Source organism: Lycium ferocissimum, chromosome 6 (genome assembly GCF_029784015.1).
Source record: "Lycium ferocissimum isolate CSIRO_LF1 chromosome 6, AGI_CSIRO_Lferr_CH_V1, whole genome shotgun sequence".
NCBI classification, from domain to species: Eukaryota; Viridiplantae; Streptophyta; class Magnoliopsida; order Solanales; family Solanaceae; genus Lycium; species Lycium ferocissimum.
Window position 1 is genome coordinate 49,384,904 of NC_081347.1, and position 25,458 is coordinate 49,410,361.

A 25,458-nucleotide genomic window follows, 5' to 3' on the forward strand; every position below is an offset into this window, starting at 1 on the left:
ATCTCAATATCTTTCTTTTTTATAACTGTGGTGTTCGAGCCAGCTTATGCGCACTGAACTAATTTCACGAGATAGCCATCACCTCTCAAGCAACACGTACCAGGTAACCATGTCCATTAGGGCTAAGATAGATGAATGTATCTTAAAATCTTGTGGATATATTACTCTCTCCATCCCAATTATGTGGTACCGTTTAACTTGAAAAAAAGACTTTTAAAATTTGTGATCTAAAACAATCCTTAGCCATTTGTGTGACTATAAATAATTTCATTATGGAAAAAAGGGTAATTTTAAAGTTAAATTATTTCTAATTATAGAAATGTGATATTATTTTTTGGACAATTTATAAAGGAAAAGATGTCCCATAAATTAGGATAGAGAGCTGATTAAACTACAATTAAAAATATGAATATAAAAACAAAAATAATTTCAAACATAAGTGTCAACTAATTTAAACTGCCTAAAAACAAAGTGTTGGTGGGGGTAAAAGGGAATGCATGGAGTAATTTTCAGCATGGATTTGCGTCCATTAATTTCTTAATTTTAAAATAAGTTTGAAATGTTCAAATGTATAAAGTACAACAAGGAAATTTTTTATAATAAATAAATGTTTGTCACTTTTTTGAAGCTTCGGAGTACTATTTTAGATTATGGAGGTGTGATTATTATAAAATGATGAGGTTTAGATGTGAAAGCGTTGGGCATTGCGCCCACTCACAAACTCCACACAGACGCAAAGGTAAAAATAAGAAAAAAAGAGGGGTCGGTGGTGGGGATTTGGTCTCGCAATTTGTCATGAGTAATCTTATCTTAATTTGGTAGGTCATAGGTGGCATCTACTTTTTAGCAACCCTTTTCACATTTTCTTCTTGGGTAATTTAGGTTACTCTACAGTATTAGTAGTATCTTGTTTTCTTGGAATTGGTCAAATTGAACCGTGTGATCTTACTCACTCCGTTTTAATTTATTAGTCTGGTTTTGATTTGATACGGGGTTTAAAAATTTAAAGAAGACTTTTTAATTGTGGTTTTAAATTAAAATATGTAGAATTTATCAAAATGTTCTTTAATCTTTTGATCTTAGACATGTCATGTTGAAAGTTAGAGTTAAAGAGTTGTCTAAAAAGGAAAGAAATATTCTTTTTTAAACGGATTAAAAAGACAAGTAAGCCAAACAAATTAAATCAGAGTGAGTATTTTACAGAAAAGGATCAAAAGTATCTTTAGCATGATTTATTTTATATTTTCTCTTTGTTAGCTTATGGTTCCTAAATTCTTCCAACATTATTTTTCATCTAAAATAGACCCTTTGAACGATTAAAAAGTTCCAAATACACCCTTCACACTAATAGTGGAAGCCTGGGCATATTTGGACTTTAAAATTGTTTAAAGTATATTTGGATCTTTTAATTGTCAGGAGTATATTTGGGCCGTTTTATTTTCTCAGAGTGCATATTTTAAATTATTGTATTTGCTATTAAATATGTATGATTTGTCTTTCCAGCGAAGAAGCGCATGTAAAAATATTCATTTTAAAAAATAAAACACATACTAGTTTTTCTGATAATTCGCTTGCTATGTAATAATGGTTACTAGTAAAAATACACATTCAAGCTAGGCAAACTTGAACATTTCCTATTATTGATTTGTTACTCCCATCTTCCTTTTACCGGCCCTTTCCACATTCTCTTGTTAGATAAATTAGGTTACTCCACAGTATTACCTCTTTTTCTCCGTGTGATATATTTTAGGCAAAAGTCATAGATAAATTTAAAAAACTTGCCATATTTTTCTACCAGTCTTGGGGATTGTCTATTAGTACCTAAAACCTGTGATTCAAATTCGATCCTATTGGGTACCTTTTGCCTACGTGGCGCAACAATTAGGTCCACTTTTTGTTAGGCGCGTGGACAGCCCTTTTTTTCCTTAAATTTTTTTTTGATTAAATTTTTACTTCTTTTAAATAAAATTTAATAGATAAATAAATAAAAAATAACCCACCTGCCCCCCCCCCCCCCCCCCCCCCGCTTCTGTCCCCTGACCCCACCCCATCCCTTCCCTTTCGCCCACTCCACTGTACACCCCTTCCCTTTCGCCACTCCACTGTACGTTCTCCTCTTTTCTTATTCTTCTTCTTCCTTTTTTTTTTTTTCTCTTCTTCTTCTTCATTATAACACTTCATTTCTTTTAATTATTTATATAAAATTAATTTATGAATTGGATGTTATTTCTTACCACCATTTTCTTTGTCCTTTTTAGATCTGAAAAGTAACATTACCATCTTATTCACCAGAAAAATGGGGATTCACCATTACTATGACTTTTTTTTTATCTCACCTTCCATTGGTCATCTTATTTAAAGACATTGATAGACCTAAATAAGAGACGAAAAGGGGAATAAATTATTGGTGGGGTGGGGGGACGGCGGTTGGGCGTGGGGGGGGGGGGGGGGGGGGGGGGGGGGGCGAGGAGATGAAGTTTGGAGGGGTTGTATAATTTATTTTTTAATTATTATTATGGACCCCCCCCCCCACCGCCACGTGTCACGTTTTCATTTGACAAAGTTACACGCGTGGAGAGTGTAATACACTCTTATAATTTCTTGATTATTGTGAAAAAGGTACACAATGGGATCAAATTTGGTGATTTAGGTACAGGTACAATCTTGCTTAGGTTTAGGTACCCCGAGAGGAAAATGTGGCAAAGTTTAGGGGCTATCTATGACTTTTGCCTATATTTTATAATTTATAATGCTATACACATAGTTGAGATCTTATATTATTTGGAAAGTTTCTTAGATGTCTCATCCTAGAAATATAGACATGTATACACACACGATTATTAAAAGTCATTATTAAGATCCTCCATGGAAAGGAGAAGACAATAACAATGTAAAGAGAAATAAAAAAGTAAAACGAATTGGTTAAAGCACATGCTCAGAAACTAGTAAATAAAAAATGACTTAGAAGCCTGTTGATTCGCTTAGTTTTAGCTTGGACATGATTTGAAATCATGATGAAAGTTTTGTTTGGATATGCAACTTGGATTTCTTAAGTTATAATTTTTCTTATAGACATAAAAACTCCACAAGTTGTGAGAACCATCAAAACTTTCCCAAGTCTTGTACAATCTTATCAAATGAGCAAATCATAGTTCATAACAAAATTAATACACTACTAGAAGGCCTTTGTAACGATTCGATTGATCGTTATAGTGCTAATGACCCTTTTACCCCTATTGACCCTTTCCCGAGGTCATCGGGCGGGTTTTGGAGTGACTTTTGGAGGTTTGAGCCTTAAAGTGGAATTCGTTTGACCAAAGTTGACTTTTGGGTAAACGGACCTTTTTCAAAATTTCGTCGATTCCGAGAGGTCCGGATGGTCATTTATGACTTGGTAGTGTGTTCGGTTCGGTTCGGTTCCCAATGCAATTGGGAGCGTTTTGGAACTTGGGTTGAAAACTTGACTTTAGGCCATTGGGGCTTGACTTGGTCAAATAGACCTCCGTTGGGAAATACGAGGCTACGGTTGAGTTTGTAGCGCGTTTTTATGTGTGTTTGCATGTTTGTTTTGTATTTGTGGGGCCTCGGGTGATAGTCGAATTTCGGGTTGGAGATTTCAAAAACCAGTACCATTACGTGTCGGTGTCGCTTGTGCGGCACGAACCGCGCTTTAACCTACCAATGCGTAATAAGGCGACGGCTATAGCAATCGTAGTATAATTGTGGCGAGCCGCCATAGCGGTCGACCAACAGCTGTAGCGGGCTCGCGATGTGATAGGGTTGCCGCTACAGCGACTTTGGAATTTATAAGTGGGCCGCTGTAGATGTCCATTGGACGCCATAGCGCATGCGCTGCAGCGAGCCCATGACCGCTGCAGCCGATGTCGGGCAGAATTATTTTCTTTTTCTCAAGTTAAAACCCTTAAACCCTATCACTTCTTTTCATCACTTTCTAAGCACTCTTTGGGAGAATTGATCAACTTGTGGACTGAATCTTCTTGTAGGTAAGATCTATGACCCTAGACTTCATCATTTACCTTCCTAGATCCCTAATTCATGCTTAGAATCAAAATGGAGATGATGAGTCTTGTGATAAATTTCTTGAAATGGGTTTAGACTTCTAAAATAGAAATTGATGGTGAAATTGACTAGTATATCCATAGAATTTGATGAATTCCTTGTTGTTAAAGCTTATTTCTTCCATTATTAGTGGTTAAATTGAGGATTGAAGAATTAGGGTTATACCCTAATTTGGGAGTTTTACTTTAAATCTGAATTAGGCTTAATCTTGAGTTGTTTTAGCAATTGATTAGTGGGTTTGATCACCTAGAGCTTGAATTGTATGTTCCATTTTTCAATTTCTCGTTTTATCCTTGTGGGCCCGTTTTCTCAAATTCCTTGGGTTAGAATTTGACCTAACTAGAAGTATAGCAATATGGGTGTTGCTATGCGTGGTTTTTAATATAGAATTCGATTATGAATAGACTTTGAGTACTTGGAGGCACTACGAAAGGGCAAGGCCAAGGTGTGACGGTTCGTGGCTCCTGTTCGGCTTTCCAAGTAGATTACGGCTTATCTTTTTTGTTAGACTTCGGTTAGCAGATCATATGTAGAGTTAGTGATTGTTGGAGAAAGCATGTAAACCTTCGGGTATGAAGTTGGGATGGAATACTTAGGTTGGTATTGTTGTTAATTATGGTTTGTCGCCTTATTATGTTCTATTGAGTTGTTGCTTATTTGTGAGTTGTTGGCTTGTCACCACGTGATTGATTCTAGAGTTGATGCTTAGCGATTACTTGTGTGTCAAAAAACTTAATTTTCATGATTGAGGTTGTTGGGAAGGAAAGAAAGGTTATGCTATTGGTAGTGTGATTGAGATATGTGTCTATGTGTGGCACCATTGATTCATCTATTCTTGTTGGCACTGTTATCATGCATTCATAAATTGGGATCGAGTTGCGCGCCGCAACACTTACTTGGATCGGGTTGCACGTACCGCAACACTGACTGGGATCAGGTTGCACATTCCGAAACATTGATTATTGGATCGGGCTGTGCGCCACAGCAGGTACATGGACTTAGTGGTCCCCAATGGGTCATGACTGTCGAGGCGACGAGATATTCTGCCCGAAGAGTGTGTCTATCATTGCATTTGCATTGCATTCATCTCATATTTACCTACGGCATTGTGTTGGACTTGTTGGTTGATCTTTGGTGATACGTGTACTTGATAGTGGTTCTTGAGATTGTGTTTCGGACTTATAGTGGAATTTGAGGTGAATACTAGACTTGGTGATTTGGTACTGGATTCGATATTTGGACTGTGTTGAGTTTTATCTGATTGTGAGCATGCCTACTTTTTTAGTCTCTTTCTTATATATAGGATTTTCTAACTGTTGTCGGCCTATGATGCCTACTCAGTACGTGTTGTTGTACTGATTCTACCTTGCTGCATTTTTTCTGAGTGCAGAGTTTGTGACTGGATCGACTGAGTCCCGAGGCCGTTTGACGAGCATTCCAGGTTGAACACTTGGATGGATTCGCTGCCCGGATGACTCTATCTATTCCTGTCTTTATACTCTCTCATTTAGACAGTATTTATGGATATTTGGGACTTGTATATTCCTAGACATTATGTAGTGGCTCTCGTACTAATCAGACCAGATTTTTGGGATTCGATGTATCTTCCGCACTTATTATATTTACTTATCTATGTTAGACTTATTATTATGTAATTCTGGGTGATTGGATTTATTTTATTTATTTTTTGGTTGTGAATAAGGGACGGGTTCGCCTACCGAGGGGGGTGGGGAGATGGTAGGTTCCGGCACGTTCCTCTAGTTGGGGCATGGCAATCTTTCTAAAAAAATACATCATCAAGTGATCGAACTTTAGTTCAATAAAAAGGAAAATTGAACATGAGTTGTTTAAGAAAATGCAGTTGGTAAATGGTTGGTAAGAGTAAATTGTTATAAATATACTACCGACTTGCAGAACTATTGATATGTGATATAAAATGGCTGGTAAATATATCTACCAACTTATGGATCTTTTTTTACAAAATATAAACTTATGGGTCAAGTTTTATATTTAAAATAATTTGAAATCATGATTTGGAATCCCAAATCACATCTTTTGGAGAATTTGGGATTTGAAATCATCATATGAAGTTGTAGTTGAAATTTTATGCAAATTGCATAAACAAACGCTGATTTAAAATTAAAACATGAAATCATGATTTCATATCGCATGGCCAAACGCCTACTTAAGAAGTTTTTACCGTACTTTGGTTGAATAAATGTTTATTAAAAAATATGACTGTTGATTGAATTCTTTGAATTTCTATCCCTTTTGGATATGTAGGACTGAAAAAATTGATAATGATTTATGTCATTATATGATGATTAGGCATAGTTGATTTTTATTTGTATAGGCATGCTATCAATTGTGTTGTGCGCTCACACATGGGTTGGAAGAAGGTGTATGGGGCAAAATTCGTAGACACCAAGTGGACATATCAAAAGATGATACGTAGCGATGGTGACAGGTCAGATTCGAGTCAGCAAGCGAGAGGCTCCGGGAAATCATACGACGCTCCATAGAAGTAATTTGGTAACCGCTACCGGAGCCAAAAACTATAAGGGCTCCAGAGAAGCATGCCAACTCACCGGTCAAATGTCATTCAATGCACAGCCGTTATAGAAGATCCCCAACATTCTTCCACCCTTTATTAGCCTTTATTACCCTTTATTATCCTTTATCACCTCTTAATTACCTTTTATTGCAGCACTAATATTGGTAATTAAGGGGGTATAATTTGTGGATCATGCACCCCATAACTCTAGTATAAATAGAGGTTCTCATTCTATTGTAAGGCATCTAAAATCAAATAGAAAACAAATACTCTTAAAACAATTTCTTTATTCTTGGTCTTGGTTGTTCTTGAGAAGGCTTTGACGTATAGCTTGCCAGGATACTCTAGCTCATCATTTCGTCAAGGCGCAGGCTATTACTTTAAATTTCTTTAGCTTTCTTTATAATTATCTTGCTTAATTTAACATATTATCTCATTATTTTGATTGTATTGTTCCACGTGTCCTTGACCACGTATATAAATTCAACTACATCGATTTTCAGGCAAACAGTTTGGCGCGCATCGTGGGGCCAGGACAATTGTGGTATCATTGTCACCCTGTTAATTACACTAATTCTCTTTAGATCTTGCTGTTAGATTCAATTACTGCAGATATGACAAACACTACTAACCACCAAACTTATCTCACTACCGGAAACAACGGTAATAATGAACAACTGGGTCTGGATGGTTTGCCTTTTCATGACCCTGCGGCTGGTGACATGTTGACCCCACGCACAAATGGAGGAACTACCCTGGGAAACTGTCTAAATCAACAGGTTACATAGGAAATAACGCCTACTGAAGAAACCCCCGAAGAAGCAATGCAGATCGTGAGGGAGCAACAACAGTCATTGATGGAGGAGATGGAATTCATGAGGCAAACTCTCTTAGCTCTTTCTAGCAACCCAAAAGCCGGAGTCAGGAGGCCCGAAGTGACACCCCCGACACCAGCTGTTGGAAACAATACACCTAGTGGATATCGAATGGAGGGCAGAACCATTGGGAATAAAGATGTATCAGGGAGCGAGTCCATCCCAGGTGATCCTTTCCGAGCACAAGTCTTGCAATTTATGAAAGACATCACTGATAAGATGAACAAAAGTGCTAAGAAAGCGAAAAATAACACGAATGTGTTTCATGCCCGTATGAATCAAATCATGAGGGCTCTGCCGGTCCTTGAGGGTCCGAATGTGAAAAAGTATATTTTGTTGGCCTACAAACCAGAAGCTCCCCCAGAGTTGATCCCGAAGATATTTCAGATGCTAGACGACCCCAAGTATGACGGGACGACAAATTCGCATAAGCATATAATGTCCTACACCATGGCTATCAAGGAAAATGACCTGAAACTGAATGAGAACGAATCGTTCTTGATCAAGAAATTCGGTGAGACATTGGCTAAAGGGGCCTTAACTTGGTATTCTCTTTTACCTGAGCACTCTATTGATTCATTTCCTATGCTCGCAGATATGTTTATTAAAGCACATGCTGGAGCCCGAAAGGTGCGAACGTGAAAGGCAGACATTTTTCGCATATCACAAGGGGAGACCGAGCTGCTCCATGAGTTTGTCACCCGGTTCTAGAAGGAGAGAATGTTATTGCTTGTAGTTTCGGATGAGTGGCTAGCCGAGGCTTTCACTAGGGGTCTCAACCCTCTGAATTTGGATGCTTCACGAAAACTTAAGGAAAATTTGCTAGAGTTCTAAGAAAAAACATGGGAAGATGTTCACAATCAGTATACATCAAAAATTCGCGTAGAAGATGATCAACTAAATATACCGACATCTTCTATGGCCCAAAATCAAAGTCACCTGAACTTTGATTGGAGGCATTCCAGAAACCGATTTGAACCATACCCATCGGGATTATGGACTGATAGGAGGGAGGAGCGTTTCTGGAGCTAGTCACCAGAAAACGATTTACATGAAGAACAGTAATATCTATGAATACCCTGGAAGAGCGGAGCACGGTCACGTGTACCCGCCTGGTACAAGAGGAAGGAAGTTTGAAGGTCAAGTTTCAGTGCCCGAGTCTCACACTCAAGCACCATGAAAACTACTGTCTCGCACTCAAGCACCATGAAAACTACTCTAATGGTGTAAAGGAAGGGCCGTGGCACTGGGGACTGTCGTATCAAAGCATCGAAAACCATAACAATAAGTACCGAAAACATCTGAAGATGACCCCGGAACGGTAAAAAAAAAAAAGGCAATGTGCCTGAAGGAATCATGTCCGTAGAAGATACCAGAGATAGCCCAAACTGGCTTTGGAATAAATAAAAGGACTGGGGACTGCCAGATCAGTCCTAGAAAAAGTAGGAAGAAGAGCCAACTAGACTCATTAGAAGTGAGCACGGTTGAAAATTTCTGGCAAGGTGTCTTTTGTCGCTTTTAGCAAACCTTCATATATACAAAGTTGTAAACACTTGTATACTTTCAAGGAATGGAATGAATCAAAGCTTGTCCATGTTAAACATTCTCGTATATGTCCGAATGAAATAAAATTATTCTTAGATTTTCTCACACTTAAAAGCAAATAAGGATTACGAATCCAAGCAATTGTGCCCAGATAAATAGGAGGCGTCCTCTTCATAAGCACCGTAAACATAAGGGCCCTCTCTTATAAATCTGTCCGGTTAAATGCCTAAAAGGCTAGATGCTTTGTTTCTCGGTCTTGAAGTTAACGCAGTAATATATTCCCTGACTTCACAATAACCAGAAGTTGAAAATTCCTGGTCATTAACATCCCTAGTCTCTGAGGCTGTAAGGTTATAAAGTTTCGAGTACAACTAAAAACCTAAGAGTCAAAATTTAAAGACAAGTTTTTGGGAAAATTAAAAACTCAAGAGTCAAAACTCAATGATTAAAAGTTCCGAGTGAACACTAAAAACCCGATATCAAGCTTTCTATAGTGGTGGTACTTTTTCATCACCAACCGAGTGTTGACAGTAGAGAAACCAATGGCGGGTTTGTCATCTGAATCCCTAAGTCATGCACTCTTTTTCCTTTCGCCCGGTTTTTGTCCCAATTGGATTTTATGGCAAGGTTTTTAATAAGGCAGTCGCGAGGGTGATTACATGACATTCTGGAAAGAAGGGGAGAATCTTCCACTTCCCGGTCATATCTCAGCAAGTAACCGGAAAGTGGGGGGACTATCTGTAGAGGGCAAAATCCGTAGACACTAAGAGGACATATCAAAAGATGACACCTGGCAATGGTGACAAGTCAGATTCGAGTCATCAAGCGAGGGGATTCGAGAAAGCATACGATGCTTCGGAGAAGTAATTTGGTAACCACTACTGGAGATAGAAAATATAAGGGGCCCAGAGAAGCATGCCAACTCACCGGTCAAATGTCGTTCAATGCACAACCGTTACAGAAGACCCCCAAGATTCTTCCAGCCTTTATTATCCTTTATCACCTCTTAATTACCTATTACTGTAGCACTAATATTGGTAATTAAGGAGGCATGATTTGTGGATCATGCACCCCATAGCTCTAGTATAAATAGAGATTCTCATTCTATTTTAAGGCATTTGAAATCAAATAGAAAAAAAAAATACTCTAAAAGCAATTTCTTTATTCTCGGTCCTGGTTGTTCTTGAGAAGGCTTTTACGTATAGCTTGTTCGGATACTCTAGCTCATCATTGATGGTTATTTATTCCTCGAGTTTATGACCCTATTTGATGCGTTTTTCATGTGAAGTTAGTGATATTATGTGTGCGATTGTGTTGAATTGCGTCATTTGTTATGTAGGTTGAATTGAATCAAAATCGACGAAAAAGATGAAGGAATAAAAGGATAAAACAAGCTAAAAATGAAGGAAAGTCCCGTGCGACCGCTCAGCTTAAAGGCTAATCGTGCAAGACTTCACAGGAAGGAGGAAGTGCATAGAAAATCTGGCTCGTCAGCTGCGCGGTCAACTATGCGAAGTACCCTCCAGTTGTGCGACCGCGCAGCGAGCATATAAGGAATTTTAAGTCGAGGCTACTTTTGGAATTTTACGATCAAACCCTTGGAGCTATATAATGCTTTAACTTATCCAAATTAGGGCATCTTGGTTTTCGGCGAACTAGGCTCTGGAAGTTTGGAGTATTCGACGTTTTCACTAATTTCTTCAATCGATTTAATACGGAAGTTTGGATCGAAAGTTGGTTATAATGATTTCTAGTTTACTTTCTTCTCCTATTATGTTTAATTTTGCCATTATGGAGTAGTTTATCTTAGGGTTTTGACTAATATGGTGTCTTGAGACTTATTTATGGATTAACTTCGTTTTTCCTAGAATTCTCGTTTGGAGTTATGAACGTTATGCATATGTTTTTCTTATTTTAGTTAATCAAAAGAGAACTACTTTTTTGAATATTTATGCTAGTATAGTGTGGTTGAAATGCAGTTCTTTTGAGTAATCGTAAGAGCTTTCTTGAATCAATATAGAAAGATATTAGAAAGAAGTTTTCCTCTTATTAAATCCATTCGCGAGTTCTGGCTTATATTTTTGAGTTTTAAATTGTTCTATTCTTAAAGATATTTAGTTCGTTCGAAGAAAGATTTTGAATATTACAGGTAGACTAATCATTCGTTGAAATCAAAAGAGTCAATGAACCTTCGGAAAAGAACTTTGAACAATTATTAATCATGAGTATTTATTTTGCACCAGTCTTGTCATACGCCCTTCATTCTCCTATTGATGATAACCCTTGATGAAGTTTTATGTTTTCATCATTCTTTTAGTTCAATAGTAAAATTTGTTATTCATGGTTTACACCACAAAACTCTACGGATTTGATTTCCTGAATAACACTGAGCAAGAGTTTGTTTGAATTATTAATAAAACCAATCCATGTGGAGATGATCTTAAACTATACTATTTTTTACTAGCGAAGCGCTTAAGGAAATTATATTGTGTTTTGTGCTCGTCAAATTTTGGCGTCGTTGCTGGGGATTGGCAACACATAATAATCAGATAGATTCTTGTGTATTAATTCAGGCTTATATTTTAGGTTTTTATTTATTTATTTATAGTTTAACTTGACCGGTCAAGTTTTCTCTACTGTAGGTAACATGTACTATTTTCTAACTCTGGTGTATGACACGATCCTCATCTCAGGAAATCATTGAGTACATCTAGAATTAGAAAGGTCCTTGCGTCTGCTAAGGAAGGAACTTGCGGAAAGGGTCTCAGGGCAATCATTGAATCAAAACAACATGGATGAAAATGGAAGAATAAATGCTAATGACGATCTACTCAACCTCAATCGTGTTATTGACCCACCTCCAGTGGATGGAGATGGTGAAGGGGTTGGAAACTAGAGAAACAACCGCCCTCTTCCTATTGAAGAAGTTCACCAAAATGACGGAAGGGGGGAAATATTTCTTGGAGATTATGTTAGGCCAAATTACAATGGGATGCAATCCAGTGTAAGATGTCCACCTGTTACGGCCAACAATTTTGAAATCAAGCACAATGTTCTTTAAGCTATTCAAAACAATTGCATGTTTAGTGGAAAGCATAATGAAGGTCCAACCAACTATCTGATGGATTTCGATGAAATCACGAACACCTTTCACTATAATGGAGGATCCGACGATGCAATTTACTTAAGGGCATTCCCTTTCTCTCTGAAATATGATGCAAAAATCTGGCTGAGAAGTTTACCTTCAGGATTAATTCGCACTTGGGAGGAGATGATGACTAAGTTCCTTGACAAGTACTTCTCACCAGCCAAAACAACAAGAATGAAGAAGGAAATAAACAACTTTGGACAATTTGAATATGAAACTATGTTTGAAGCTTGGGATCGGTTCAAGGAATTACTGAAAAGATGTCCTCACAATGGTATAGAGCTGTGGATTCAGTTTACCAACTTCTAGGAAGGCTTGACACCTGCCTCTCAGAGGATATTGAACAATGCAGTGGGAGGTCCTCTGATGAAGAAAACACATGATGAAGCACGCGAAATTTTGAATGAACTATCAAAAGATGTAAACCAATGGCTTCTAGAGGGTCTTTGAAAGAAAGAAGGTAGTTCGATACATCAGGTGGATGCATACACCACACTACAGAATCAGATTGCTACTGTTGCCAAAGATGTGAAACAACTGATAGTAGCTCAAGTTCAAATAGAGCAACCAGTGATGTGTGATTTCTATGGATTTGGACACCCAACTCACGAGTGTCAAACTGGGCCAATTTTAGATGAAGAGTCAAATGTTGTTGGGAATTTTAATAGAGGGAATTACCAAGGGGCAAACAATTTCAATCCTACGAAGCAGAAACATCCTCAATTTTTTTGGAATTTACCCAATGGTAGTCGTAACCAATGGCAGCAAAATAATCCTAGAGGCCAAGGAAAAGCCCAATCAGGATACTAGAATCAGCAGAGGCAGCAGTTTCAGGGTCAACAACCTCAATGGCATCAGTCAAGTCTGGAAGATATGATGAAGGCATTCATTACTAGAACAAACATATTCGTAACAAAGACAAATGAGAGGTCTGAAATTCAAAATTCCCCTATTCGGTACTTAGAGAAACAAATGGGGCAAATGGCTACTATGTTGTCTAAGAGAACTCAGGGAACACTTCCTAGTGACACAGAGAAAAATCCGAAAGAAGTGAGTGCAGTAACCTTGCGATGTGGGAAGGCACTGGAAGAGGCTGCTAAAAAGCCAAAAACTCAGTCCACTAAGAATCAAGAGGCTGTGAAAGAGGAGCAGAAAACTTCATGTGTGCCAATTGGTACTGGGGAGACAGAAGTTGACAAAGAGAAGGATAAGGTCGATATTGAAGGAAGCAAGCATATGCCAGCACTACCATTTACTAAGAAGTTCAAGAGGGAAAAGCTTGATAAATGTTTTGGCAAATTCCTAGACATGCTAAAACAATTGCATGTTAAGATTCCGTTCACAGAGGTGCTAACTGAGATGCCTGCTTATTCTAAATTTTTGAAGGAGATTTTGTCAAGCAAGAGGAAGTTAGAAGAAATATCTATGGTGTCTGTGGTCCAATTGATGCCTAATGCAGTGTTATTCTTCAAAATAAACTCCCTCAGAAATGTGGAGACCCTGGAAGTTTCACTATTCCTTGTTCTATAGGCAACACCAAATTTCAAAAATCCTTGTGTGACTCAGGTGCCTCGACAAATCTCATGCCTTTTTCTGTTTTCAAAAAGATGGAAAGAGAACTCGAAATCATAAAATCCATTCCAATGTCATTGCAATTGGCAGACCAAAGTACCGTTATCCTAGAAGGTATTATAGAAGATGTTCTAGTTCAGGTAGACAACTTCTTGTTCCCTGTTGATTTCATTGTGATTGACTTGTAAGAAAACAAGGATGTCCTTCTAATTTTAGGGAGGCTGTTCTTAGCTCTTTGGTAGAGCGGTACTTGATGTGTATGAAGGGAAACTTATGCTAAGAGTTGGGGATGAAAAGGTAGTGTTCAATATGAAGAAGATGATAAAATTCCCCAAGGAAGATGTGTACTCATGCTTTAAGGAGAGTTAGCAAAAGAATACAAAGATGACAAGGTAGTGGAGGATTCACTAGAGAGATGTATTACGCAGTCAAGCACAACAGAGGATGAAGATCCATAGGTTAAAAAGGAAGATGAGGCTCTTGATTCTGAAAATCAGGAGTTGAATGAAGCGGGAGAACCAAAGGATGATCCAAAACCAAACGTGGAACTCAAAGTCCTTCCTACACACTTGAAGTATGTTTTTCTAGAACCTCCTAACAATTTTCCTATAATTCTTACAGTTTATCTTATAGGTAAATAGGAAAAGAACTTGATCTGTGTCCTACGAAAGTACAAGAAGGCTATTAGATGGGTGATAGCTAATATTCAGGGCATTAATTCGGCATAATGCATGCATAAAATTCTGCTGGAGGAAAATAGCAAGCCAGTAGTGCAACCCCAACGCAAGCTGAATGAGAAGTTAGAACAAGTTTTACATAAAGAAGTGGTAAAGCTTTTAGATGCAGGGTTTATATTCCTTTTTGTGTAATGCACCATCAACTTTCCAAAGGTGTATAATGTCAATTTTTTCTGATTTGAATGGGAAGTGGTTAGAGGTTTTCATGGATGATTTCACCTTGTTTGGTGAAGACTTTGATAGCTGCTTGAATAATCTGGAGTCGGTCTTTAAGAGCTATGAAGAGACTCATCTGGTTTAAAATTGAGAAAAATGTCACGTCATGGTTTGAGAAGGGATCGTTCTAGGACATAAAGTTTTCGTAGATGGGATAGAGGTCGATAAGAAGAAGGTGGATGTCATATCGGGACTTTCGCCTCCTGCTATAGTCAAAGGCATCAGAAGTTTTCTTGGACAGGCAGGATTCTACAGGAGGCTCATTCAGAACTTCTCTGGTATCTCGAATCCTTTAACTACACTACTGGATAAGGATGCTAAGTTCACGTTCACAGTTGATTCTATGAGATTGTTCAATCTGGTGAAGGAAAAGCTCACTAGTGCTCCTATAATGGTGACTCCGGATTGGGATAAACCGTTTGAGCTTATGTGAAATCCAAATGATTTTGCAGTGGGTGCAATGCTGGGACAAAGGAAAGACAAGTTGTTCCGGATGATTTACTGTTACACCTTGAAAATTTTCGCGTCGATTACGTCGTAAGCAAACTAATGTAAGTCCAGAGAGGCTATGGTATACCCTATTAGGTTAGAGAAAGACTTTTGACAATTATTAAGCATGTACCCTAAAGGTTCCAAGGCTAAGATAATCGAAGAAAGTACTTTTCGTGAAAGTTGGTTGACTGGGCAGAGATACGACCCAACATACCGACCGTAAAAGTGACATATGGACCGTCTGACATGTTTGAGAGACGTAAAACAACATCAGAGAGTTGTGCAGAATTTTGCCAACATACGGTCAGACATACGGACAGTAAGTATGACATACGAACCGTATGTCCACCGTAAGTTTGAGTCGGTGGAAAAGTTCCAAGTTACATATATGTTTGGCCCGCTTCGTTTTTTCCCATTTTTCATCACCAACAGACCCCAAATACTCCCAAAAACCCTCTCCACCTCTTTAGAAGCTTCTCCACACTGTATCAACATAAATCCAAGGTAAATCAAAAATCAACATCACTAATCCAAGGAAATCATGTGCAAGAAAGCTTTTTAGGGTTGCTTGAAGTCAAGAATTTCTTTGGAAGTGGAGCTAGGGGTTTCTTCAAGTGAACCATTTCCACCCAAAACCCATTCCTACACAATCAAAGGTGAGCTTTATGATCGTTTCATGTAATTAAGAATATTGAATGGTCGAAAGACTTAGATTATGGAAGAAGGTAGAATATGGAGCTCAATTATGAAATAATGGTATTCTTGAATAGTAGTTTGACATGAATCATAATTCTTGAGATGATATGAGTATAATCTTGTTATAAATGATATTAAGAATATTGGAGAAGAATTATATGAGGATGAATGTGGTGTTGTATTATGGCTATGGTTATGGATGACCTTGAGAGGAAACTTTGAGAATTGAATAATATCGAACTTGTCGAAGTTATTAATTAAGGTATTATGAATGTTGTTACTGATGTTTGGGAGCTGTTATATCATATGGAGGAAGTTGTAGAAACAAAGAAAATGCTACCCAATTTTCGTTAGCTTTAGCTTAAGCTTAAGTATACTTCCGATTATCTAATCCTAGTATGAATTCTCTTGAATGTAGAATCGTGAACATTGGAGGAAAGCGTTTGATTGATAAAGTTAGAGAGACATCAAGGTATGTGAGGCTAGCCCCTTCTTTTTCTAAGGCATGATTCTTATAATATGACCTCCTTCATCTTTCCATGACTTTCGCATATTCCAGAAATTATAAGCCTATGACTATTAAGAACTACTCATGAGATAAAGATAAGCGATATGTTATGAATATGATAATGATGATGATGAGCCTAAGTCTAGAGATTCTAAAGCTCATGATATGATATTTCTACGAAGCTAATGATCCTTATATGATTCTTTGATGTTATTCATTGTTGCTAGATTCACCTTATAATGCTAGGTGAGACATGATAATCACGATTACTCTATAATGGAATCGGGGGCTCTCGACCTTACGTCACCCCGATAGAGTTATAGCATTTAATTGATTTCTAATGCATGTTTTATGACAAGTGTATAATGATGAGATTACACCGTGCCTAGATGGCCGGGCATGACACCGCGAAGGCCGGCGGCTTATGATTACACCATGCCTAAATGGCCGGGCATGACACCGCTAAGGCGGGCGGCTTAAGATAACACCGTGCCTAGATGGCCATGTCACTAGTGGGCGGCGTGTGATAGTTACCCGGACGCGAGTTAACGATGATGGTATACTTGATATGCAGAACATGTGTTTTCCTTTAAAAGTTAAGCAGGTTATGTCTTCGCCTCATGTTTCTTCGTTTCTTTATTATGCTAGTATTATTCATGCCTTAAATACTCAGTACATTTTTTCATACTGACGTCCTTCCCTTTTGGGACGCTGTGCTCATGCCCACAGGTAGACAGGAAGACGGTGCTGCGGACCATGAGCTTATCACCGGATTCACGGGAGCACTCCACTACTCACGGGAGGTGCTACTTATGATCATATATTTATATATATATATATATATATATATATATATATATATATATATATATATATATATATATATATATATATATATATTTGGGGTATGACGGGGTCGTCCCGTTCTTATGTCTCGCATTCTAGTAAAGGCTCGTAGATACGGATGCGTGGGTAGTTGTTGCCTTATGGATATATCAGTGGATATTTCAGTATATCATTTTTATGTAGCCATGAGGGCTTATGAATATATATATATATATGTGTGTGTGTGTGTGTTGCCTTCGAGACTGTGTATGTTCAGGTGGGGTATGATGATTAGCATAAAGAGTGGTGCCCGGTAGCCAGCTCCGGGTACCCATCATGGCCCCCTAGTCGGGTTGTGACAAAAGTGGTATCAGAGTAGTTCCGCCCTAGGGTGTGTCTACGAGCCGTGTCCAGTAGAGTCGTGTTTATGGGTGTGAAGCGTGCCACACTTATAAACAAGAGGCTGCGGTGCATTTAGGAAAAATTATCGTCCTCCTTCTTCATAGATCGTGCGATAGAGCTATAATGTAAGACTTCCTCTTATCCTAATTGTGTGTTATGATTTCAGCGATGCCGCCAAGAAAGAAGCAAATCCGCACAATACTAGGCGCTGCTGGAGAAGGTACCAGCCGAGAGCCCCCAGCTGAATTAGAACATAGGGAGGACCATAGAGTGACTCCCTCGCATGCTACCCCTATTCCTCCAGCAGATGCTTCGGGTCAACAAATGACCGAGGCTATTCAGTTATTGATGCAGTTAGTTGCTGCCTAGGCTCAGCGACAGAGTACGGGTCTTGGTGACTGGGCCGTTAGTGCTAGAGCCCCTGATTTCATGAGTTTATATCCCCCGAAATTTTTCGGGTCGAAGCCGGATGAAGACCCGCAAGGCTTTATAGATGAGATATTGAGGATGTTGAGGATCATCCATGCTTCGGATACCGAGTCAGTGGAGCTGGCATCTTATAGACTCCGGGATGTAGCGATCTTATGGTATAATAATTGGATATCCTCGAGGAAGGAAAATGCACCTCCCCCAGTTTGGCAGTAATTTGTAGATGCTTTCCTTTGTCACTATTTGCCACCTGAGGTTCGAATGGCCCGTGCTGACAGGTTTCTGAATCTAAAGCAAGGGAACATGAGTGCTCGGGAGTATAGTCTCCATTTCAATTCATTGGCCCGGTATGCTCGCACTATGGTAGCCGATATGGGAGATAGAGTACATAGATTTGTGAGTGGCTTAGGGCCACATTTGTTCAAGGATTGCTTGACAGCTTCGTTAACAGGGGATGGATATTTCGTATTCGTGCCCATGCCCGTAACTTAGAAGAAAGCAAGAACATCCGCGAGGGTAAGCGCGATATTGATAGAGGGCAGAGTAAAAGGGCCAGATCTATTAGTAGTGAGCATAGAGGGGGTCAGCAACAGTATTCCAGGTATTCGGGCCAGTCCGCTGTCACGACCCAACCGGAGGGCCGCGACGGGCACCCGGCGCTAACCCACCCGGGCACCCCTTGACATACTTTCACATTACATCTAGGTGAGCCACATAGCTAAATCATACTTTTCATTCATTATTCATACAAATTCTATTGGGCGACAATTCATTTATATCATCATTGGTAATCCTGCCCATATCAATGTACATAAGCCGACGAGGCTAACAAAATAGTATCCCAAAATATAGGCCGACAAGGCCAAACACATCTAACCATATACACATGTCTACGAGCCTCTAAGAAGAGTATATCATATCATATAGGCGGGACAGGACCCCGTCGTGCCCATAATTATGTACACAAAAGAATAAGTACCAAAAGCTGGAGCTCCGAATGAAATGGAGCTCCACTATGTAGTCTCTGAGTAATGCAGCTATAGATCAAATCTATCTCCCTGGCCACCTGCGGGCTTGACGCAGCGTCCACAAACAAAAGGACGTCAGTACGAAGAATGTACTGAGTATGTAAAGCATGATCAACATCAATATAAAAGCGTAATAGACAACATATGAAATAGCATAGGATGGGAGATAATAGTATCATCGTCATAGCACTTACTTGATTTTCATAGGGACATTCCATTTCTATTGCGTATCCGTGTACATACATCTATATCCGTATCCGTATTCGTATCCGTACTCGTTTACATTTCGTATCCATTTTCATATTCGTAGTCGTATTTCCATTCATACTCATATTCACATCATATACAAATATCACATATATTGCATATACTTAGCATATTCGTACTCATATTGATTTTATATACATAGCATTTACATAGCATACCCGACCACAAAGGTTCGGTGTTTCACATACCTGGCCCTACCAAGGCTCAGTGTCATACATACCTGGCCCTACCAAGGCTCGGGGTTACCCGTACCCAACTGCAGTGGTGTGCGCGCATTATACATATACGTATTTACTATATTCTACCTGGCCATATAAGCTCGGGGTTTCATAATAGCCATACATAGGCACATATACATATAAGCTCATAGGCATCTTTAGCATCATTTCTATCGTCGCTCATTACTTCTATCCATAGAGGATTACTCGTCGTATAAGGAATTTAGTACAATCGTAACATATCGAGGATTATGAGCTTAGCGACTTTTAGAGATAGAATCATTGGAGAATATCATAGGCTCGTAGAAGAATAGATAATTGGCCAAAGAACCATGCCTTATGAAAGCGAGGGTTAGCCTTACATACCTTTCCGTTCAACTATTCTATCACTTGCACGTTCTCCTTCAATGCTCACATTTCTACCTTCATTAGAGTTATACGATCATTAGGAAATCGATGACTTAGCATACATGAATAAAGCTAGAGAAAATTGGTCACCTCTCCTTTACTTATACGACTTCCTCCACATCACATATCAACTCCCAAACATCCATAATAACATTCACAATATCGTAACAACCGCCTTTATTCACCTACATTATCCTTACCTTTCAATTCACTTCCAATCATCCACATTCATGGTCATAACAAACGATTACGTTCATTCATATACAATGTCTATTCCATGTTCTCAATATCATCTATAACATGATTATAATCATAACATATCAGGAATCATGACTCAATCCAAACATTCGCTCAAAAGTGACACTATTTCCACATTCATGACCCATTTTCTATTTCCTTCTACAATCCAAGTGCTTCAACTTTCAAATACCTTAAACAACATGGAAATATCATAAAACTTACCTTAGATGGTGTAGGAATGAACCTTGGGTGGAAACCCAAGGCTTCTATTTATACAAAAACTAAAAATCAGCCCGTCGGGTACCGTACGAACACTTATACGGTCTGTACAATATTGTACGGCCCGCATAAGTGGCCGTGGTTCACCAACCAGAAATTCATCTCCCTGCTGGGAGTTATACGGACCTCTTATACGGACCGTATAAAGTTATACGGCCCGTATAAGTGGTCGTATAACTCCATTTCCCTGAAATGGATTCCGTCGTTTCGTTCGATCCCCAATCCTTATGGAACCTTCTTAACACTTGTTTAATACTTCATTAACTATCCAAGGGATGTTATAAATCTTCTCCAAAACTTTATTAAATCATCATTAACTTGTTACTCGTAAATCCTTTCCGATACATATCATATGAATTGCCTTCTCTTGGCAACTTTCTTCCCTTACCTCGAATGTTTTGAAATCTCGATTAAAATCATCAAATGCTATTTCTCACTTATCGAAACATCGTATACTTCGTACTCTTCGTTAGTCTATTCGTTGTGCATCGACAAATTTTTTTTCGAGGTGTAACATTCTTCCCCCCTTAAGAACATTCGTCCTCGAATGTTAAGATCTCGGAGATTCTATGAAAATTTTGCCAGAGTTTCCCCTATAATATGGCACTACCATCTGTCGTCACAACCCATAATAACAATGCCTCACAGGGCCACAATATAATAGCAATAGAATTTCGCCACACACGACCCAAATGCATAAAAAGGAAAATATACATACCTTGTGATCTTGATGTCTCATCTTGGCCCTCTTCCGGGGGCTGAAATAAATGGGGGTACTTGGATTTCATAATTTTTTACACTTCCCATGTTATCTCTTCTCAGTTTTTGTTTCTCCACAAAATCTTAACTGAGGCCACTTCTTTGTTTCTAAGCCTCCGTACTTGCCTATCTAATATGGCAATGGGTACCTCTTCATAAGTCAACTTTTCGTCACTTGCACGTCATTTACCGGCACGATCCTAGTAGATCTCCAACACATTTGCGAAGCATCGAGACACGGAGAACCGGTGAACCGACTCCGCATCGGGAGGTAAATCTAATTCATAAGCCACTTTGCCTACTTTGCGCACAATTTCATAAGGCCCAATGTACCAGGGATTGAGCTTCCCCTTTTTGCCAAATCTCATTACACCCTTCATTGGTGAAACTTTTAAGAATACCCAGTCTTTCACTTGAAACTCTATGTCCCTTCGGCGATTATCCGCATAGGACTTTTGACGACTTTGGGCTGCTAATAACCGATCTTGTATGAGCTTAACTTTCTCTATGGCTTGTTGGACCAAGTTTGGCCCTATCAATTTAGCCTCTCCTGCTTCAAACCACCCAATTGGGGATCTACACTTTCGCCCATATAAAGCCTCATACGGTGCCATTTGGATGCTAGAATGATAACTATTATTATAAGCAAACTCAATGAGTGGTAGGTGATCCTCCCAATTACCTCTAAAATCTAACATGTATGCCCGTAACATATCCTCAAGAGTCCGAATGATACGTTCGGCTTGTCCATCATCCGTGGATGAAATGTCGTGCTAAGGCTCACATGAGTCCCCAAACCCTCTTGGAAGGACTTCCAGAAATTAGCCGTAAACTGAGTTTCTCTGTCTGAGATAATAGCTACTGGAACGCCATGAAGTCGCACTATCTCTTTAACATAGAGCTTTGCATAATCTTCTGCTACATATATTATTCTGACTGGTAAGAAATGAGCTGACTTCGTGAGTCTATGCACAATCATCCATATGGAATCATACTTACGTCGAGAACGGGGTAAGCCTGTAATGAAGTCCATGTTAATTACTTCCCACTTCCAAGTTGGGATTTCTATAGCTTGCAACAGTCCGACGGCCTTTGGTGCTCGATTTTCACTTGTTGACAATTGGGACATTGAGCTACAAATTCTGCTATATCTTTCTTCATCCCATTCCACCAATATATAGACTTAAGATCATGATACATTTTAGTTGCTCCGGGATGGATAGAATAACGGGAGCAAGAGCTTCTCTCAATATTTGGTGGCGTAAACCTCGCCACATCGGTCACATAATCTGCCTCGGCATCGGAGAACTCCGTCTCGCAATCTCAAATGATGACTTCTCTTCGAGGGAGTGTATCTCTGTAATGCATTAGCATGGGATCTTCGTATTGTCGCTCTTTCGCTTCCACTACTAGCAACGGGACTGCTAAATTCTGAATGGTAGTCCCCCTGCTACCCGAGTCCACTACTCGAACTCCTAGGCTAGCTAACTGCTGGAGCTCACGAGCCATTTCTCTCTTCTCTGGGCGTACATCACACAAACTTCCCATAGATCTACGGCTAAGAGCATCAGCCACAACATTTGCCTTTCCGGGATGATACAGAATATCGACATCATAATCTTTTAGCAACTCCAACCATCGTCGTTGTTGTAAATTCAACTCTTTTTGCTTGAAGATATCTTTGAAGGCTCTTATGATCTGTGTAAATATCCACATGGACACCATATAAATAAGTCTCCACATTTTTAATGCATGAATCACTGCAGCCAATTCTAGATCATGAGTTGGGTAATTCTTCTCATGTTTTCGTAATTGCCTTGAAGCATACGCAATCACCTTACCATGTTGCATCAATATTGCCTAGCCCAACGCCCGAAGCATCGCAATAAACAACATAACCTTCCAATCCTCCGGGAAGTGTCGGGATCGGTGCGAGAAGTCAATCTATCTTTTAGCTCTTGGAAACTACGTTCATGACGTCCGTCCATTGAAACTTAGCCGATTTCCGGGTCGACTTCGTAAGTGGTCGTAAATAGAAGAGAAACCTTCAACAAATCTCCTATAATATCTGCTAAGCCCGAAAAGCTACGAACCTCCGTAGGAGTTGTGGGCCTTGGCCAAGTCTTCACGGCCTCAATCTTTTGGCTATCTACCCGAATACCATCAGCTAAAACAATGTGCCCCAGAAATGTCACCGAGTTCAAACAGAACTCACACTTAGAAAATTTAATTTTGCAAACAACTCTCGAGTTTGAAGAACTCTAAGGACAGTACGCAAATGATCCGCATGTTCTGCTTCGGATCTATAATACACCAAGATGTCATCAATGAATACAATAACAAATAAATCTAGGAAGGGCCTGAACGCATCATTCATCAAATCCATAAATACTGCCGGTGCATTAGTTAGCCCAAATGACATCACCCGGAACTCGAAATGGCCATATCTTGTTCTGAAGGCTGTCTTAGGGATATCTTTCTCCCTAACTCTCACTTGATGATACTCGGATCTCAAATCTATCTTTGAAAATCATTTGGCACCTTGTAATTGATCAAATAAGTCATCAATCCTCGGAAGAGGATATTTATTCTTAATCGTCACCTTATTTAGTTGCCGATAATCAATGCACATTCTCAAGGAGCCATATTTCTTTCGGAAAAACAATACGGGTGCTCCCCAGGGGGATGAACTAGGCCTAATAAAGCCTTTCTCAAGCAAGTCTTTCAATTGCTCCTTCAACTCTTTCAATTCTGCGGGAGCCATTCTATAAGGAGGAATAGATATAGGCTTAGTGTCTAGCAACACATCAATAGCAAAATCAATCTCCCGCTCGGGAGGAAGTCCTGGAAGCTCTTCCGGGAATACATCCGGAAACTCATTCACGTAGTGAACTAACTGAAGAGTTGGCGGTTCAGCTTCTATATCTTGAACCCGAACTAGATGATAAATGCAACCTTTTGTGATCATTTTCCTTGCCTTTAGATAGGAAATAAACCTACCTTTTAGTGACGCCGTATTTCCTTTCCATTCTAAAACTGGTTCTCCCGAAAATTGAAAACGAACCATTTTCATTCTATAATCAACATTGGCATAGCAAGAAGTCAACCAATCCATGCCCATACTAACATCAAAATCCACCATTTTTAGCTCATGCGAGTCAATCATAGTACGATGATCACAAATCACAACTATGCAATTTCTATATACTCGGCTAGCTATTACTGATTCACCAACGGGTGTAGACACCTCAAAAGGTTTGATCGACTCCGGTTTAACTCTAAATCGACCCGCAATATACGGAGTAACATATGACAATGTGGAGCCCGGATCTATCAAAGCATATACATCATGAGAAAATACCGATAATATACCTGTGACAACATCGGGAGACGATTCAAGATCTTGGCGTCTAGCCAAAGCATAAATACAGTGCTGAGGACTGCTAGAACTGGGGACTCTCCCTCTGCCTCTACCATGGCCAACCGGCACATGTGAACCTGGCCCCATAGGGCGTATGGATGATGAAGATCCGGCTACTGACCCTGAAGGCTGGGTCCTACCTCTGCCACCAACTGAGGGGCAATCACGCATAATATAGCCTGGTCGACCACAGGAATAGCAAACCTCTGAACCCAATCTGCACTGACCCCAATGTAACTTCCCACACTGGGAACATTATGGCACGGGTAGCCTCGCCTGACCCGAATCACCCCTGAACTGAGATCCCGAAAAGCTCTGACTCGGCCCGGGATGAGTAGATCTATCAAATCTCTGGCCTGAAAATCGTAGAGGCGCACTAGTCATAGAATGGCCTGAATGCCTTGAAAACTGCTGTCTGTGCCAGCCTCTATGCTCACTCATCGGACTTAAAGATCTAGCCCTCTTGTTATACCCTCTATCATGCTCACGTTCACTTCTTTGTTGTTGTAGGCTTTCTTCTAAATTTTGGGCATGGTCTTGGATGCGTGAAATATCTGTATTGTCCTGAAGGGACGTAGTCAAGCACCTATCCAACAAATGCGGCCCTAGTCCTTTCACAAATCGGTGCACTCGGTCACCCATATCCGCTACCTAGCTAAAGAATTGAAGTGGAGACTATACTCTAAAGCACTCATGCTTCCTTGCCGCAAATTCAAGAACTTATCAGCTCTAGCTCGCCGAACTTCCGGAGGCAAATAA

At 39.5% G+C, this 25,458-nt stretch overlaps 1 non-coding gene across 1 annotated transcript; it reads right to left on the reverse strand.

Annotated features, from left to right (window-relative positions):
* Nucleotides 1-12,373: 12,373 nt before the first annotated feature.
* Nucleotides 12,374-12,480, reverse strand: LOC132061694 (small nucleolar RNA R71). Its single transcript, XR_009416116.1, has one exon. It is a non-coding gene; the product is annotated as a small nucleolar RNA R71 (small nucleolar RNA).
* Nucleotides 12,481-25,458: the final 12,978 nt, after the last annotated feature.